Source organism: Grampus griseus, assembly GCF_964374135.1.
Source record: "Grampus griseus genome assembly, chromosome: 3".
NCBI classification, from domain to species: Eukaryota; Metazoa; Chordata; class Mammalia; order Artiodactyla; family Delphinidae; genus Grampus; species Grampus griseus.
Window position 1 is genome coordinate 107,951,610 of NC_139019.1, and position 7,149 is coordinate 107,958,758.

Below are 7,149 nucleotides of genomic sequence, written 5' to 3' on the forward strand. Positions count from 1 at the left end.
CCATTAAGTTCATCTCATCTAATGTCATTTAAGGACAGTATTTCCTTATTGATTTTCTGTCTAGATGATTTGCCCATTCATGTAAGTGGGGTGTTAAAGTCCCCTACTATTGTGTTACTGTCAATCTCTCCCTTTATGTCTGTTAATATTTGCATTATGTATTTAAGTGCTCCGATGTTGGGTGTGTATATATTTACAATTTGTTTTTGAAAGACTAAAATTGTCACTTGGAAATAAAGTGCCTCCCAGGGCACACAGAAATAGGTTGAGAACACAATGGTTGGAGAGGGAGGAGCTGTAAATACAGCAACCTACACACCACACATCTCAGAGGAACAGGCTCCCGCACACATGGACTTCATAATACCAGATGGTCTATTTGTTCACAATATTAAAGGGCATCTAGAATTAGCTACAGTAAGGGATAAAAAGTTGTCTGAAGAATGGACACAGAAAGGCTATGTCTGAAGATGACCTGTCACTTGGGAGGGTGGAGCTGCTGGGCCTTCCTTTTGACCACTGTCTTGCAAAAAGTGCAGAAGAAGGAGAGGTGGCTTTAGTCATCTGCCATCATTCCTTTCACTGGGTCCTTTTGCCTTGTCTCATCCAGCTGTCTCTTAATCTCTTCTTCCATCCTTTGAATGCTATCCATAGTCAGGTCAACCCACTTATTGAGACAACAGAACAGCTGCCTGTGGAAGTTTGTAAACAGACACCTCTCTTACTTATGTATAAAGTTTTCCACTTTGTTCTGCAGGCCCCACCACTTGAACTTGACAGTAACCATTTTGTATGTATGAATGTATGGGTAGTCTTTCTGATTTACAAGTTCTTGCTTCCAGTTGGGGCTCAAGGGTTCTCAGCCTGTTTTGATAGGTTTAAATTTTGCTGGGTCTTCCTCTACCTTGAAATCCTTTCTAAGTACTTGGTTTTGATCTGCAGTGTCTATATATATGGCTTCCACATGTTTTCATGCCTCAGGTTCCAGTTTATGCACATTCTCCTGGGTGCCAAGATATGGTTTGTGCCAGGTTTCAATTTTAATCAGAAAGTCTTCTTTCATGTACTCATTTGTAATAACAGTTCAGCAATAAGGGTAGGAGGGTAGGCATTCCATGCTTTTTCATGTATATTCATGGCTCCCTCTGGGGCCAGCATTTGAACAAACATGGGCACTTTGCTCTGTAAGTGGTAGATATTGTGTGTTTACTAGCCTTTCTCACTGTCCTTCTCATAGGGCTCATTCACCAGGACCTCTATGCCTTTACCACCACCAGTTTCATTTCTGTTGACCTCAGCCACAGAATACAGCTACCCCACTTGATACTCTTCCACAGCCACAGGTAAGATGACTTGATACTCCTTGAGCAGCACCATGTTGCTTCACGGCTAGGCAGCTGCCCACTGCCCACCCAGCCTCCTGCCTGCTTCCCAGTGGCCACTCTCCCCATGGCCTGGCCCAGTCTGGCTGCCTGTGCACCTTCCTTGTGGTCTGCTCTGTCCCTGCCACTCTTGCTGCAATCACTGGTTGGCTTCCGCCATCGCAGCCTCGCTGCCTCCTATGTCACTGCTGGTGCTGCCCAGAGCTCCAGTTCTGCCTACAATTATTATATCTTCTTCTTGGACTGACACTTGATCATTATGTGGTATCCTTCTTTGTCTCTTGTCACAGTCTCTTTAAAATAGACTTTAAGTCTATTTTGTCTGATATAAATATCACTACCCCAGCTTTCTTTTCATTTCCATTTACATGGAAAGCCTTTTCCCAATCTCTCACTTCCAGTCTGTGTATGTCTTTAGATCTGAAATGAGTCTCTTGTAAGGAACATATATATGGGCCTTGTTTTTGTATCATTCAACCACTCTATATCTTTTGATTGGAGCACTTAGTTCCTTTACATTTAAAGTAATTGTTGATAGCTTTGTACTTACTGCCACTCTGTTAATTGTTTGGGGGTTATTTTTGTACTTCTTTTTTGCTCCTTTCTTCTTTTGTTCTCTTCCCTTGTGATTTGATGACTATTTATAGTGTTATGTTTGGAATCCTTTCTTTTTTGTGTATCTATATAGATTTTTAGTTTGTACTTACCATAAGGTTTATATATAGAAATATATGTGAGTGTATAATTATTTTAAGTTGCTTATCTCTTAAGTCTGAACACATTTTAACAACCCTGCATTTTTACTCTCCCCACCTTTACTGTTTTTGACATCATATTTTGCATCTTTTTGTTTTGTGTACCCCTTGACTACTTATTGAGAATATAGATGATTTTACTACTTCTGTCTTTTGACCTTCCTACTAGCTTTATACTTGGTTGATTTACTATCTTTATTGTATATTCGCTTTTATCAATGAGATTTTTCCTCTGTAATTTTCATGTTCTAGTTGTGGCCTTTTGTTTTGTTTTGTTTTGTTTTTTTGCTTAGAGAGTTCCCTTTAACATTTCTTGTAAAGCTGGCTTGGTGGTGCTGAACTCTTTTAGTTTTTGCTTGTCTGTAAAACTTTTGATCTCTCCATCAAATCTGAATGAAAGCCTTGCTGGGTAGAGTATTCCTGATTGGAAGTTTTTCCTTTCATCACTTTAAAGTGGGTGGCTGTGCAGCTGGGGATCCTGGATCTAGTGTCCACCTGCTGGTAGGCAGGACATGTTCCTGACATGGCTGGCTGCAGGGTCCTGGGTGTCCCAAAGCTGGCGCTGGCCCACTGATGAATGGGGCTCAGTCTCAAGGGTGGCTGGCTGAGGGGTCCAAGGTGTCTCAGAGCTGGTGGTGTAAACCTGCTGGAGGGCAGGGCCAGGGCCCTTGGGGTCCCAGGGCTACTGCTGGCCCACTGGTAGGTGGAGCCAGTTCCCAGGGTTTCTGGCTGCAGAGCCCTGGGGGACCAGAGCTGGTGTCAGCCACTGGTCTGTGGGGCCAGATCTTGAGCAGCTGGTTCAGGGGCCCAGGGTTTCCCAGAGTTGTCCTGCTGGTGGGTAGGGCCAGGGCCCAAGGGTCTCAGGGCTGGTGCTGGGTGCTTGTAGGTGGGCTGTGTCGTGACACAGCAAGATGCAGGACTGCGTTTGTCCTGGGGCTCATGTCTACCCACTGGTGGGAAGGGCTGGGTCCTGAGGCCTCTGGCTATAGGGCCTTGGGGGTCATGAAGCTGGTGCTGGCCTGTTGGTGGGTAGGCTGGGTTCTAACATGGCAAATTGTCATACATTAGTGGTCCTGGGGCTGATAGCCTGTTAGTGGGCAGGGCTAGGTTCTGGGGTCTCTGGCTGCAGGGTCCTGGGGGGTCCCAGGGTTGGTGCCAACCCTCTAGCAGGTGGAGTCTGGGCCCAGGCTGTCCTGGAGCTATTGCCTGCCCACTGGTGTGTAGAGTTGGGTCCTAAGGTCTCTAGGCTGCAACTCTGGGTGTACCAGAGTTGGTGTTATGCCCACTGCTGAGCAAAGCCAGGTCTCAACAACTAGCTGTTGGGCCTTGGGGCTCCGAGGCTAGTTCTGGTGCACTGATGGGTGGGACCAGATCCTGGGCCCTCTGGTGGGCAGGGTCAGGTACCAGGGCAGCTGGGGGCTCAGGGGTTCCTAAGGCAGCCAATCTGCTAGTGGGTGAGGCTGTGCCTCTGCCTGGCTAACTGCTTGGCCTCAGGCATCCCAGTACTTGTGCCAACATGCTGATGATCAGGGCTGGGTCCCAGCACTAATACGCTAGGAGGACTCAAAAATGGCACTTGTGGGCTTCCTTGCTGGTGCAGTGGTTGAGAGTCTGCCTGCCGATGCAGGGGACGTGGGTTCGTACCCCAGTCCGGGAAGATCCCACATGCCGCGGAGCGGCTAGGCCCGTGAGCCATGGCCGCTGAGCCTGCGCGTCCGGAGCCTGTGCTCCGCAACAGGAGAGGCCACAACAGTGAGAGGCCCGCGTACTGCAAAAAAAAAAAGAAAAAAAAAATGGCACTTGTCAGCACCAGTGTCCTCGTGGTAGAACACATTCCCCATAATGGCTGCAACCAGTGTCTGTGTCCCCAGAGTGAGCTCCAGTTGCTTCCTGTCTCTCCGGGAGGCTCTCCAAGATCAGCAGGTGGATCTGACCCAGGCACCTTTCAAATTACTGCTTCTGCTCTGAATCTTGGAGCGTGTGAGATTTTGTGTGTACCCTTAAAGAGTGGACTCTCTATTTCCTACAGCCCTTTGGCTCTTCCAAAAGTAAGCACCACTGGCTTTCAAAGCCAAACGTTCTGGGGGCTTATCTTCCTGGTGAAAGACCCCCAGGCCCGAAGCTGGGGAGGCCAATGTGGGGTGGACCTCTCACTCCTTGGGGAGAACCTCTGCAATTGTAATTATGCTCCCATTTGTGGGTCGCCCACCCAAGAGTATGAGTTTTGACTATACAGCATTCCTGCCCCTCCTACCCATTTCACTGTGGTTCTTTCTTTATATCTTTAGTTGCAGAAGATCTTTTCTGCTAGTCTCCAGGTCTTTCTCATCAATAATTGCTCTGTAAATAGCTATCATTTTGGTGTGCCTGTGGGAGGAGGTGAGCTCAGGGTCTTCCTACTCTGCCATCTGGGCCACTCTCCCCACGTTTTGTTTTTTTTAACTAGAATTGATGCCATAATTTTTAAATTTTAGTCACTTATTATTTTGTAAGTCATAATATGAGTAGGAAAGATATGTTGTCAGTGTAATAGGACACTAGAAATGAGTGCAATAAGAAAGGCGCTTTTTTTTTTTTTTTTGCGGTACACGGGCCTCTCACCGTTGTGGTCTCTCCCGTTGCGGAGCACAGGCTCTGGACACGCAGGCTCAGCGGCCATGGCACATGGGCCCAGCTGCTCTGCGGCACGCGAGATCCTCCCGGACCGGGGCACAAACCCACATCCCCTGCATCGGCAGGCGGACTTTCAACCACTGCGCCACCAGGGAAGCCCAAGAAAGGAGCTTTGACATGTATACACTGATGGGGATAAAATTGATGACTAATAAGAACCTGCTGTATAAAAAAAAAATAATAATAATATTTTTTTTAAAAAGGAGCTTTACCTGGAATTAAAATTGCACCCACTACTATTTTCTTTTAATTTTTATTGGAGTATAATTGATTTACAATGTGTTACTTTCAGCAAAGTGAATCAGTTATACATACATATATCCCCTCTTTTTTAGCTTCTTTTCCCATATAGGCCATTACAGAGTATTGGGTAGAGTTCCCTGTGCTGTACAGTAGGTCCTTATTAGTTATCAATTCTATATATAGTAGTGTGTATGTGTCGATCCCAATCTTCCAATTTATCCCTCCCCCTCCTTACCCCCCAGTAAACATAAGTTTATTTTTTACATCTGTAACTCTATTTTTGTTTTATAGATAAGTTCATTTGTAGCCTTTTTTTATATTCCACATATAAGCAATGTCATATGATATTTGTCTTTCTCTGTCTTACTTCACTCAGTATGACAATCTCTAGATCCATCCATGACTTACTTCACTCAGTATGACAATCCCTAGGTCCATCCATGTTGCTGCAAATGGCATTATTTTGTTCTTTTATTTATGGCCAAGTAATATTCCATTGTATATATGTACCACATCTTCTTTATCCATTCCTCTGTTGATGGACACTTAGGTTACTTCCATGTCCTGGCTGTTGTGAATAAGTGCTACAATGAACATTGTGGTACATGACTCTTTTTGAATTATGGCTTTCTCAGGGTATATTCCCAGTAGTGCGATTGCTGGGTCATATGGTAGTTCTATGTTTAGTTTTTTAAGGAACCTCCATACTGTTTTCCATAGTGACGGTATCAATTTACATTCCCACCAACAGTGTAGGAGGGTTCCCTTTTCTCCACACCCTCTCTAGCATTTATTGTTTGTAGATTTTTTTTTCTTTCTTTTTTTTGTGGTACGCAGGCCTCTCACTGTTGTGGCCTCTCCCGTTGCGGAGCACAGGCTCCAGACGCGCAGGCTCAGCGGCCATGGCTCACGGGCCTAGCCGCTCCGCGGCATGTGGGATCTTCCCGGAACGGGGCACGAACCCGTGTCCCCTGCATCGGCAGGCGGACTGTCAACCACTGCGCCACCAGGGAAGCCCTGTTTGTAGATTTTTTGATGATAGCCGTTCTGACTGGTGTGAGGGGATACCTCATTGTAGGTTTTTTTTTATTTTTTTTATGCGGTACCTGGGCCTCTCTCACTGTTGTGGCCTCTCCCGCTGCGGAGCACAGGCTCTGGACGCACAGGCTCAGCGGCCATGGCTCACGGGCCCAGCTGCTCCGCGGCATGTGGGATCCTCCCGGACCGGGGCATGAACCCGTGTCCCCTGCATCGGCAGGCGGACTCTCAACCACTGCGCCACCAGGGAAGCCCCTCATTGTAGTTTTGATTTGCATTTCTCTAATAATTAGTGATGTTGAGCATCTTTTCATGTGCCTCTTGGCCATCTGCATGTCTTCCTTGGTGAAATGTCTATTTAGGTTTTCCACCCATTTTTTAACTGGATTGTTTGTTTTTCTGATATTGAGCTACATGAGCTGTTTGTATATTTAGGAGATTAATCCTTTGTCTGTTGTTTCATTTGCAAATATTTTCTCCCATTCTCAGGGTTGTCTTTTTTGTCTTGTTTAGGTTTCCTTTGCTGTGTAAAAGCTTTTAAGTTTAATTAAGTCCCATTTGTTTATTTTTGTTTTTATTTCTTTTACTCTAGGAGGTGGGCCAATAAAGATCTTGCTGTGATTTATGTCAAAGAGTGTTTTTCCTAGTTTTCCTCTGAAAGTTTTATAGTGTCTGGTCGTACATTTAAGTCCTTAATCCATTTGGAGTTTATTTTTGTGCATGGTGTTAGGGAGTGTTCTAATTTCATTCTTTTACATGTAGCTGTTCAGTTTTCCCAGCAGCACTTATTGAAGAGGCTGTCTTTTCTCCATTGTATTTTCTTGCCTCCTATGTCATAAATTAGGTGCCCATATGTGCATGGGTTTATCTCTGGGCATTCTATCCTGTACCATTGCTCTATATTTCTGTTTTTGTGCCAGTACCATACTGTCTTGATTACTGTAGCTTTATGGTATAGTTTGAAGTCAGGGAGCCTGATTCCTCCAACTCCGTTTTTCTTTCTCAAGATTGCTTTGGCTATTTGGGGTCTTTTGTGTTTCCATATGAATTGTAAGATT

The 7,149-nt window shown here is 45.4% G+C and overlaps 1 pseudogene across 1 annotated transcript; it reads right to left on the reverse strand.

Moving 5' to 3' along the window:
- Positions 1-556: 556 nt before the first annotated feature.
- Positions 557-1,377, reverse strand: LOC309821021 (phosphatidylinositol transfer protein alpha isoform-like; annotated as a pseudogene). The gene has a single exon. The product of its transcript is annotated as a phosphatidylinositol transfer protein alpha isoform-like (transcript).
- Positions 1,378-7,149: the final 5,772 nt, after the last annotated feature.